This window comes from Chelmon rostratus, chromosome 7 (assembly GCF_017976325.1).
Source record: "Chelmon rostratus isolate fCheRos1 chromosome 7, fCheRos1.pri, whole genome shotgun sequence".
Classification (NCBI taxonomy): domain Eukaryota; kingdom Metazoa; phylum Chordata; class Actinopteri; order Chaetodontiformes; family Chaetodontidae; genus Chelmon; species Chelmon rostratus.
Genome location: NC_055664.1, coordinates 2449661 through 2460840, shown reverse-complemented (window position 1 = coordinate 2460840; position 11180 = coordinate 2449661).

Sequence of the window (11180 nt, the reverse complement as noted above, 5' to 3'; positions counted from 1 at the left end):
CAGTAACTAGAGGTATGAGGGGCAGAGATAGGTCAATGCTACTACCTTTATACTACCTTTACCTCTTGAGCTGTGTCTTGATCACTACATGGTTGTCTAAACTATTCACACTGCGCACACACACATATACCAGCAATTCTTTCCATGTGTGTGTATCTAACACAAGTAGAGGCAGGTCAGATCCAATCAAAGTGGTGTAGTCCTGCTCTCTGGCTCACCACATCCCACCTTTGTGAAATAATACTCATAATTCACAGGGAGGAGGAGGGAAGTGGGAGGGCGGAGGAGTTTGCTTTTTAGCATCATTCAAAGGACATTTCCAAACTATCGCTCAAAATGACAGAGGGAAGCGTGGGGATGTGTGCGGAAAAGGGGAGATGGGGTGGGGGAGGAGGGAAAGGGGAGGGGGGGGGGGTGCTCGGAACAATCACACTCATTCACACCTCCGTCGCCAATCCCTTCAACCCCACATCCCTCCCATCCCTCCCCCTCTGAGTCCGCCAATTAATCGCAGTGAAAACATGTCTGATTGAATCTTTTCAAGCAAATCCTCAGCTTGGGCTTTTGTTGGTCCACTCCTTGTCAACATCCATTAAAACAGGCCTTTAATGCTCCCTCCCAGGCCATCTTCCCCGCAAAATATGGTGTGAGCGGATGGGGGGGGCGGACAGGCAGGGGGGTGGAGGACAAAAACCTCCAGCGCAGACTTATCCCACTGTCTTCAACTTTAATCAACTGTATGCCAGACTGCTCTTCATCCTCCCTCTCTCTCTCCGTCCCTCTCAGTGTTTCCCTCTCCTTCTCTCTGTCTTTCTCTCTCTCTCTTCCTGTCTGCCCAATAATGGGCTGTTTGTAATGCAAGAGGCGAGCTCCACATCAATCATTTGCCCCAGACCCCCCCTCCCCATCACCGCCACCACCACCACCTCGTCCTCTGCTGCAATAAATATGGAAATGAGCAGGAGCCAGTCATTGGTAATTTCAAGCTCGACTCACTAGTGTTAAAAAAGGACACAAATGTATTAATTGCCGGCGGCCAGAGGAATCCCATTTTCTGTGGGCATTGATTACAAAATTGGTGTGAGCAGCCTTTTTTTTAAGCTACGCCTGGTTGTATGGCATGTGTGTGTTGAAGTGGAAGATGGGGACTGACAAAGATAGGGTTGGTGATGTCACATGCACAATATCCTAGTGTCTATCAGCGGTGGAGATAAGGATAGGCCATATGGACAAAATTTTCATATCATGGAATATATGGTATATGTTTATATGTCTTCTCTAAATCCAAACGTCTTTATGACAGAAGCTGCACTTTACAATTTCTCCTCCGTTGTTTTCTTGTCACTCTCTTCTTCTGTGGCGGTTGACAAAGCAGCACAGAGGTGCATTAACACCACGCCACTGTCATGTCATGTGAGAACATGGTAACCACTCCTGCTGCCCAAATCAATAGATTCCGTAGATCACCTGAGAATCTAGCCCTGATTTTCTCCATGGCAGGCTCTGAACATACAGTATAGCAGAGACACTAAAAGATTGCTCCTACGATGCCAGGCAGTACTGCTACTGATGGATACATTTCTACATTGCACATTATATACTGTTATATCATCCAGCCCTAAGAGGAGATACATGAGATTGTGGTGTAGGTCAGCTTCTCTGACAAATACAGACTGGCAGAAACATGGGACAGAAGTATGTTGTTGTTTTTTTATCTTTATATTGAGACTATTGGACACGTTCACACATGCACAGGACATGCAACCCCAAAACACCACTCCTGCCCTCACAAAACACATAGTGTGCATGCTTGCTGCACAGCCGGCTGCACTAATGTGGGATTATGTCTTGTGGAGACCCAATTATCCACAATTGATCCCAAACACCTCTTACTACAGCTCTGAGAGCAGCTGTGTGTGTGTGTGTGCGTGTGTGTGTGTGTGTGTGTGTGTGTGTGTGTGTGTGAGTCTGTGTTTCATTTTTGCACAGCAGTTTCCTCCATAAGGAAGAACCTGCATGGGCATTCTTGTAAATGCAGCAGGGAGTCACCAGCAGGACATTTCCTTCAAGGCTAACGGATCATTTGAGTTATTTTCAAGCGGGAGCATATTTCCTCAGTTTTCATCATCATCATGACTGATTGGGTTAAAACTTTCCTCAGTTCTTTGAAGAGTTCTAAGTTGGTGCTGCCTTCTGACACATAAAGCAATACTAAAGCAATAGTAATATATGGAGCCATAAAGAGCAATGGAAGACCTTATTTTTCCATCAGGTTTGAAAAATAATTTAATGGCACTGATGTGTAGACACCATTTATTCTCTTCAGAGACAGAGGGAAACATGAATGAATAGGTTAGTGTGTGTATGGACAGAAGAAAAGACATGAACCTGAAACTGTTTTGGTAATTATTCACTGTGATTCGGTGTAATTCCCTGTTTTAAGTATGTATCTACACTGAAGACTTGCATCTTTGCAAGGAATAACAGCCAGAGTGACAACTGGATGGTGTCCAGGAGGCGTCCTGATCAGATGCCCGAACCACCTCAGCTGGTTACATTTTACACAAAGAAACAGCAGTTCCCCTCTGAGGTCCTTCCAGATGTCTGGACTTTACAGATGAGTGCAGCCACCATTCAGAGGAAACTAATTTTGACTCCTTGTGCCCACAATCATACTCTTTCATCCAGCACCCAAGGCTCATGACAACAGGTGAGGGTTGGAACACAGACTGGCTTGTAAAACACCTGAGCTCCCTCTTCACCACAACGATCTGGTACACTTTCTGGCTGATCCTGGCACCGATCCACCCGTTGATCTCACTTTCCATTTTACTCTCACTTGTGAACCCGGAGATTCTTTAACTCCTTCACTCCCAATCCAGAGGGACCAGTCCACCACTTTCCAGTAGAGAACCACGGCCTCTGACTTGGCGGTGCTGACTCTCATCCCAACCACATCACATTCAACTGCAAACCACTCTAGTGTGTGTTGAACGTTATGGTCTGAGAAGCCAAAAGAACCACAACATCCACAAAGCAATTCTGAAGTCTCCAAACTGGACGCTCCTGTGGATGGAACTTGAGATCCTATTAAAAAAATCACAGACCAAGTTACCATAGATAATATAATAAGTGGACTGAGTGAAGCCAATGCGAAAGTGCCTTAAACCTGCATTCTTTCTGATGGCCAGAAGAACTCTACTAGTTGCAAAAGGGACTCCAATTGTATATAAGCTTCTGAGGAAGTAACCCGATTTTTCATTGATTTATAACCTCAGTGCACAATTCAATTCAAGGTCTAAATCTCTAGTTTCAAGTCTTGTTCAATACAGCATGGTTTCCATTTTGAAAATTGTGTACCATTTAGAGTAAAATAGACAATAGAGCAGGGTAGGCTTTAGGGTGGGGCTACCTTATGATTGACAAGCAGTTACCATGGCGGATTCTTGGGCTCTCAGTTAGATCCAATCAGGATAGAGGTGTAGCGATGCAGATCCTCCCAAGCTCCACCATCTCAATCAAATGTCACTTTTGGCTCCAAAAACCCGACATGACAACGGCCATAATGCCAGACTTGAAACTTCAACAGCAGTCCACAAACCAATGGGTGACATCATGGTGGCTCTGTCCACTATTTATCAAACAGTCTCTGCAAGGAACAACTCATTGACTGCATTCATGACTTCCTGACAAGAATATGGACATATGGTCTCACTCTGGTTACATAAGGAGCAAGTGGCTTGTAACAGTGGCTTTGTTAACAGAGTTTTTGAGGGACACGGTCTTAAGTCCACAAAACACATGTGACTAGATGGGTAAAGAGTTGATCCACTGTTCCAGGACAGAAATGACATTGCTCATTTGGAAGCTTCCTTTCAAGCACCCTGACAGCTGCTTTTACAATGGAGACTTTGAACATGGACAACACTGATTCTATTTCCCCACTTTCCCCCGGGATCTTCTGGAGGTTGGAGTTAATAGCCACAGACAAGGGCTTCAGGTAGACGTTTCCAGTTCACCCTCAGTAAATGTCTGAGTTTACCAGGTCTGGCCTTCCGTCCACCTCCCCTGCCATCTGATCCAAACATGCTTATGTATCACCCTATGATCAAACAAGGTGTTTGTCATGGTTAGAACTGTCCAGATATTTCAGTTTGGACAAAGTGGTGTGCTATGTGGTCTCTGACATCAGATTGTGGGTGGCCTCTCAAATTTCTCCACCTGTCCACTGACTCTTGGTTGATGACCCAGAACCATATCATGTCTGGTTTTGGTCTGTTGTTCACAGACAGCTGGTGTCGTCTGTTTCACATGTTCATTCAGATTTTTCTCTCATGTACTTCTACATGATAGAGGTTTAGAGATTAAAACAGCGGGATTGTGGGTAAAATATGGTTGAGGGGAGGTGAATGAGTGATGTTCTCTGAATAAGAGGTGAAGTAGAAGTAAAAATGTCAGAAACCGGTTTCAATGCTATAGATAAAAGAGGTCTAAACATAAATATAAAAGTCATATTAAAATAAAAGTGAGTGTCCCCATCTACACACATCTACACACACACATAAAGAATTACAGTCTGTCACCCATCTAGCTCTGGTGTGTGTGTGTGTGTGTGTGTGTGTGTGTGTGTGTGTGTGTGTGTGTGTGTGTGTGGTTGCTTAAAAAGAATATGCATTCCATCTGCACACTTATGTGTACATATATTGATGCATAATGTCCTTTTGAATGGATTACTATGTAGTCTATTTTTGTTTATGCCTGCCTGTTAGCCTGTCGGTACACCATGGTGGATATGTCTGTCCTGCCACAAACCCATCTATTGCAAATGAATCTTGCTTTACTGCTATTAACGCAGGGCAACCTCATTCACAAGTCGAACATGTACTGTATATACACACACATACACACACACACACACACAAACACCACAATAATAATAAAAATAATAAATCGACATGGGTCCGAGATGATGTCCAAGGAATCTCATCTCCCCATAAATTATGGCCGTAAACTTGCCGCCACACGGCCTAATTAATTCTTGGGCTGTTATACAAAAGGAAATGTCGAGTGACAAATGGGCACAGGACTTGAAAGCTGCCAGGTCTGCAAAACATTTTCCACTCCAATTTGTAAGCAATTTTACTGTAAATCGTCAAGCAGAACTGGATACTTTAGGAAACAGGACAACATGGTAAGTAATGAGGGAGAGAGACATGTAGACAGGGGCTGGGTGGGGGTGTAGGGATGGTGTGTGTGTGTGTGTATTTGGTAGTTCATAATCAGTGCAAATAGTGCTATTTCAGGTAAATTGAAGGAAAACTCTTTTCTCTTGATGCTGAACAGAAGTTAGCCCAGTGGATTAGCTGCTGAAGCTTACTGTGTAGGGATCACATCCATATCTGCCTGTTTATCTGCAGTTAAAACAAACATTTGTTGCTTATTGTTTCATATATAGGATGATTCTGGTTTCCTGAAATCTCTACAAGAGAGGTGCAAATTTAGCATGATCCATAATCAGAATGGTCACAATAATGAGGAATAGGAGGTTTCTTTGACCATTCTTTATACAGGATGACCGAGTCTAAATCAAGGCAGGGGAACTCTGTGATAAACGATAGCCTGTAGCATTAAAAACAAGACTGAATAGAACTGACTGAAGCCCTGGCATTGCCCCCTAGAGTTACAGGTTGCAACAGTTTGGCCTGGAAGTAGTGCTGGAGGAAGGCTGCTGGAGTTTTCAAAAGGAAAAGGCGCCATCCTCTGGGAAGTATGAATCAGGGAGGGCCAGTTTGAAGTTACACATCCATTTTACTTACAAGAAAGGTGTTATGGTGCAGATATCATCTGTGTCAGTGATCTGGAGGTGAAAAGTAAAATTTGTTGACGTTTCAAAAAAATCTACCACGAATGTGTGCTTACTACGTCACTGTGTTGGTGGATGACGTTGCATTGTGTTGCAGCACAAGCCATGCTTTTTTTTTTTGTCTTGCTTTTTCTGATAGAGTTCTCTATGACCCCCCTAAACATGGCCTGGTCCTTGTCAAAGATGAGCTTCAGTTTCGAAAACTGAAATAAGCTACTGATTTCATGAAATATCACAGATACAGCTATAGACGACAACAGCTGTTTCAATTTTCCTGTTTGTGCTATCTTTGCACAGCATTACCACATCAGCAGGCAGTCCACTCAACTTCTATTCAGTGCTGAAACATTACTGGGCTGTACCGAACAGTGTAATAGAGAGCAGCTCTTATCCTGGAAGAAAGCTCACTCTGACTGTGCATTGACGAACACTCTGGACTGATTGGGGCCAATGCAAATAACAGGGAAGTGATGGACAGTGACTGGACTGCCTCAGCCAAGCCTGCAGAAATTATCCCGCATGCTCCCACCACACACAGACCTTTTATCATTGTCTGCGGACCTGGGGCCAATTTGAATGTGACTGAGGCACTGAGTGGACATGACATTGACGAAGGAGGCCCATTGGAAGCCATGGTTCAACGACTCATTATGGAGGAGGCTACAGGCTGTGTTTTCTGCATTTGATACAGCACCGGCCTTTAAAAGCACTAATTGGTGTGTAAATGTGTCCTTTCTCTTGCATCTGTTTAGTTTGTTCTTATCTTGTTACTGAAATGAGTTTGTGTCTGATCAGTCATTAATCTGGGCTACAAGTTTACAGCACATTTTGATAAAAAGGCAACAGATGAAGCTGAACAAAAACACTCAATATTTTTAGAAACATTTTTTTTTCCGGACGAGGATTTCTTGTAGTTTATTAATGGTTGTTGTGATAATAACAATAAAGCCACTAACTATAAATAACCCTGTATATTTTCTACAAGATATATACTGTAATTATATGGATCCCTACTTCCAACCAAAGTATTGCATATCTGAGCCTCTACAGCCCTCCAGACGATACTAAACTTAAATAAAAAAGTGTATACCATGTCCTGTTCTCACCAGAAAAATAACACCCCCAAAGAAGATAAAAGGTCTAAAGGCCACAAAAGTATTCTTCAAACAAAGCTTTTGGGTCATCTAACAGTGAAATCCCCCTTTCTGATGGCAAAACTGGGGGAGGTCTGACAACTGCGACTTTCTGAAACAGTCTGACAGTCAGACTCACCTCCACAAGCCTATTAAAGTGATGCTGTTAGGTTTTAGGTAATTACTTGGGACCCAAAAGTAGAACTCAGACTCGGAGACCATGTGAGAGTTCAACTAAGAGCAATTTATTATAAGATTAGTTAGTGGTGGAAATCCAAAAGCAATGGAGCGGGGCTGAATCAGAGGCAAACAGAAGAGCAGGGTGGGCAGTGGCTGGAATATCTGGAAGAACAGTAGACACTGACGAGGATCAGGGTGAAGCAGGCAGACCAGGAAGGCGGGAGACAATAGACCTGAAACACAGACAGTATAAGATTAGTGATGTTCAAAGACAACAAGAGAGAAAGCAGAGAATTTGCAGAGTTGGCTGAACAAAGTGTCACTATGACACATGGAACAACCTGGGGAAGAGCAGCATGAAGGACCAGGGTTTATATACTGCAGGCTTCAGGTGTAGGTGATGAGTGGACTGGCAGCAGGTGTGCAGGTGAGTAGGCGGGAGGAGGAAACTAGGTCACCAAGCCCCGAAACAGACACACCCAATACACACAAACAAAGAGACAGGACATATCAGGGAAGGGAAACAGCAGAAACACGAGGGACGAGGGAGGAATCCTGCTAGATCCTAACAAATGGTGTGGTCACACTGAAAGTAAAGTGAATTTTCACCTTGCATTACTCTTACACAAGTCTGACGACGGGATCATCTGTGTACATTAGCCTTAAGCTTGTGAGCAATGGCAGGCTGACTGTGTCTGAGGGTGTGTATGTCTGTGTGTTTGTGGTCAGTTCATCCTCTGACTGAACTCAGCACTCACCAGAGACTCTGGCTCTTTCTGTTATTTACCTCCAGCCTCTCTTCTTTTCCCCCTGTCCTCTCTGTACGTTCATGAAGTAAAGTACATTTCCCCTCCAGTCACCAGTCAACACAGATGAAGAGAGACTAATTACGCACCCGACAGTGGAGGTCGCCACCTCCACAGCTCACTGCTGCAAACAGGTTTAAGTGAGAGTAAAGATGAATCCGCTTTTTAATCCAAAAAGGTTAAAAAATAAACTTCTCTCCTCCCGCTGATGAAGGCTTCAGATCAGAGCAGAATCTGGTGTGACTCCAGGTGTTTATTCCTCCAGAAGCTCTGGTTCTGCCGCTGGCTCTCCTCTCCAGAGCTCCCTGGTGCTCAGCAGCTGTCTGTCAGCAAGCAGCGGCCAGTCCTCCCCACACGACGCTCTGCCAATGGTGTGGGGAGATACAAATTTTTCACCCCAGTTCAATATTTAATGACTTGAATTTAGTGTATACATGTAGCATAATTTATGTCGTTCATGTCGCCTGGCTCAAATTTGCATCTATTTGCAAATTGACTCACAATTCATGAATTGACTGTATATAATTGTGCCCCATGGAAAATTTGCTTTGCTTTCTGTGTGAACACGGCATAATGAGGTGCTTGAACTTTTTCTTCCTTCACTCAGCTACTTCCATCACTTCTCATGTGTAAAAATGAGTGCAACTCTATGAAAATCTTTGAGGAGAGGCTGTCTAAAAGTGTGCGCCACTGTCCCCATTTCTACAATTCACCATGTTGAGGCTACAAAGGCATGCAAAGGGCACACATCCAGCGACCACTCACACACATCCTGGGTTGCTGCATGGCCCACCTAATTGATTCCTCCACTATGAACCACAGAATGAAGGGGACATCTCTGATCCAGACTGATTGCACTGAAGTAGTGCGCTCCATGCATAATGGCTGTAATTGTACTTAACAATAACCAAACACACACCTGCAAAACAGACTGTCTTTCAATCAAATACAATCTCAACTCAAGTGAGGTGTTTGCATTAGATTATTCATATCCCAGCCTGGGTGAGTTGGTGATCTCACATGCTTTATTTGCACTGTGTAGCATTGACTTTAATGGCTTTGATGAGTTGTTCTAGAGGTGTGCTTCAAAATGTTAGCGCACTCATTTCTAAACTGAAGCACAATCCATTGGTTTGTGGTATGAATAAACTGAACCTTTGACCATGTCAATACACCAAACACCAAAAGAACACCAAAAACATGCAAGCAAGACTGCGGGACACTGAAATGGAGCAGTGACCATTTGTCTTTGTGGCCTCCTCTCGCTTTTAATTTTAATGAATTATTTTCTGTGAATTTCCAGCAGCCTATCTACTCCATTATAAACTTTGGCAAGGGTAAAAAAAGGGAATTGCCATCTAATTAATTATTTCCAGCTTTTGTTTCTAATTAAATGCATGGTTAGTCTACTTTGCAAAGGTGGGTGTGTCGCAACAATGCTGTTTTACCAGTGGAGACACACTCAGTGAGCCCGGTTCCAACTGTCACACCCCCGCATCTACAAGAAACATGATGCTGAGCCGTAGAACAATGGAATATTTAGAAAGGAAAAGTAAAGTTCTTCTACAGTAACATCAACACAAAGACACACACTGTGGATGTTAGGAGTACAGTGCAGGAGTGCAGGCCCAGTATTTGCCTGTTTTGGTGTGTTTACAAGTCATGAAGAATGAAACGTGTTTGTGTACGTCAACATCCCTGCAGCAGCTTGGACCTGGAGAACACCACGCTAAACTTATATGAGACTTACCACAAGCGAGAAAAGAGACCCTAAGCCATGTCCTATCTTCTAACTATGATTAATGACTGCCAACTGTCATGCATGCATCAAGAACAGAGCCATACATCATGCAATAACTACAGCTGGCAAATACTGACAAGTACACTGAAGCCATGCCACAGCATAGACCTAATAGCACATTTCAATGTTCAAGCTATTTTGATTTAATATTCAAGTACATGTGTTGGAAAAAATATTCAATATGTCCAATTTTGGCAAAATAGAAAGCAAGAAAAAAAAAGTACACATGTGTACGGATGCATACACACACACACACACACATGCTCAGAGACACACACCTCTATTCTCGTGTAATCCGTCATCTTGCCTATGGTTTTAATTCCTGTTAACTGCATGGTTGCATGCCACTGCATCGTTCATTCTAATGGAATTGAATAACAGAGCTGCTTGGCTGCACTTGCACAGGCCTGCTTTAATTGGAATCAATGTTTTTTTTTTTTTTTTTTAACAGAAATATTCAGGCCAATTTTTCTCATCTTAAAGACAATGTCTGGCTCAAGTACTAGTCAGTTTCCCTGCTCTGTAGCTATGTAAAATACAGACAGTATGAATATATATATATAGACAGCTGTCCCCTGACAGCTTAGTATTTAATAGAAATGAAAAATATGACTGCTGACTCTATTTTGTTTTGTGTATGCAAATGAAAGTAATGTATTCAGTTGAAAATATGTTACATATGCAATCATGGTTCTATGCATTCTGCATGACTGAAAGAAATGGTATTTCATATCTGGATTTCCAAGCTCTTATGTGGTCAGGAAGAGTCAATTCAGGGGAACTGTCCACATCACCTGGAGTTAGTTTCTGTTTGTACACTACGTCAGGTATGGTTGGTCTTCACACACAGACACCACCTTGTGTGCTCGTGTTCTGGGATGTGGACTGCAAAAACCTGTGCTGAAACTGACCCCACTACTTTGTTCAGTTTTATTATTATTCACTTTTTGCAGTTCTCTACTTAAAATGTTGAAAAAAATCCAAATAATTACTCATTTTGTTTGCCTGGTTGGAGTGAACATGACCCATATTTTAAGCTTTAATGTTTGTGTGTTATGCCATACATTCCTACATACTTTGGGTCTTTACGAACCTGTTACTTATCCAACACAAATTAAAATAATATTGAACGTAAACTCTGTTTAATGTAGTTGTTTCGTAAAAATAATAAATCTCCCCTAATAAACATATCTTTGCCCTTCAGTGTTTTCCAATTTCTAATGAATGAATTCCTCAGAGCTAGAATTAGCATACTCATGGTCAAATATTGCTTCTGAAGTATCTGATTCTTCACCAGCACGGATATAGACTCTTAAACACAACTTGCTACAGGCTGAGGTTTGGAAGAAAATCCAGTAGGCCGATACCTGCCTAGGCCAATCACTGTGGGTTGATTC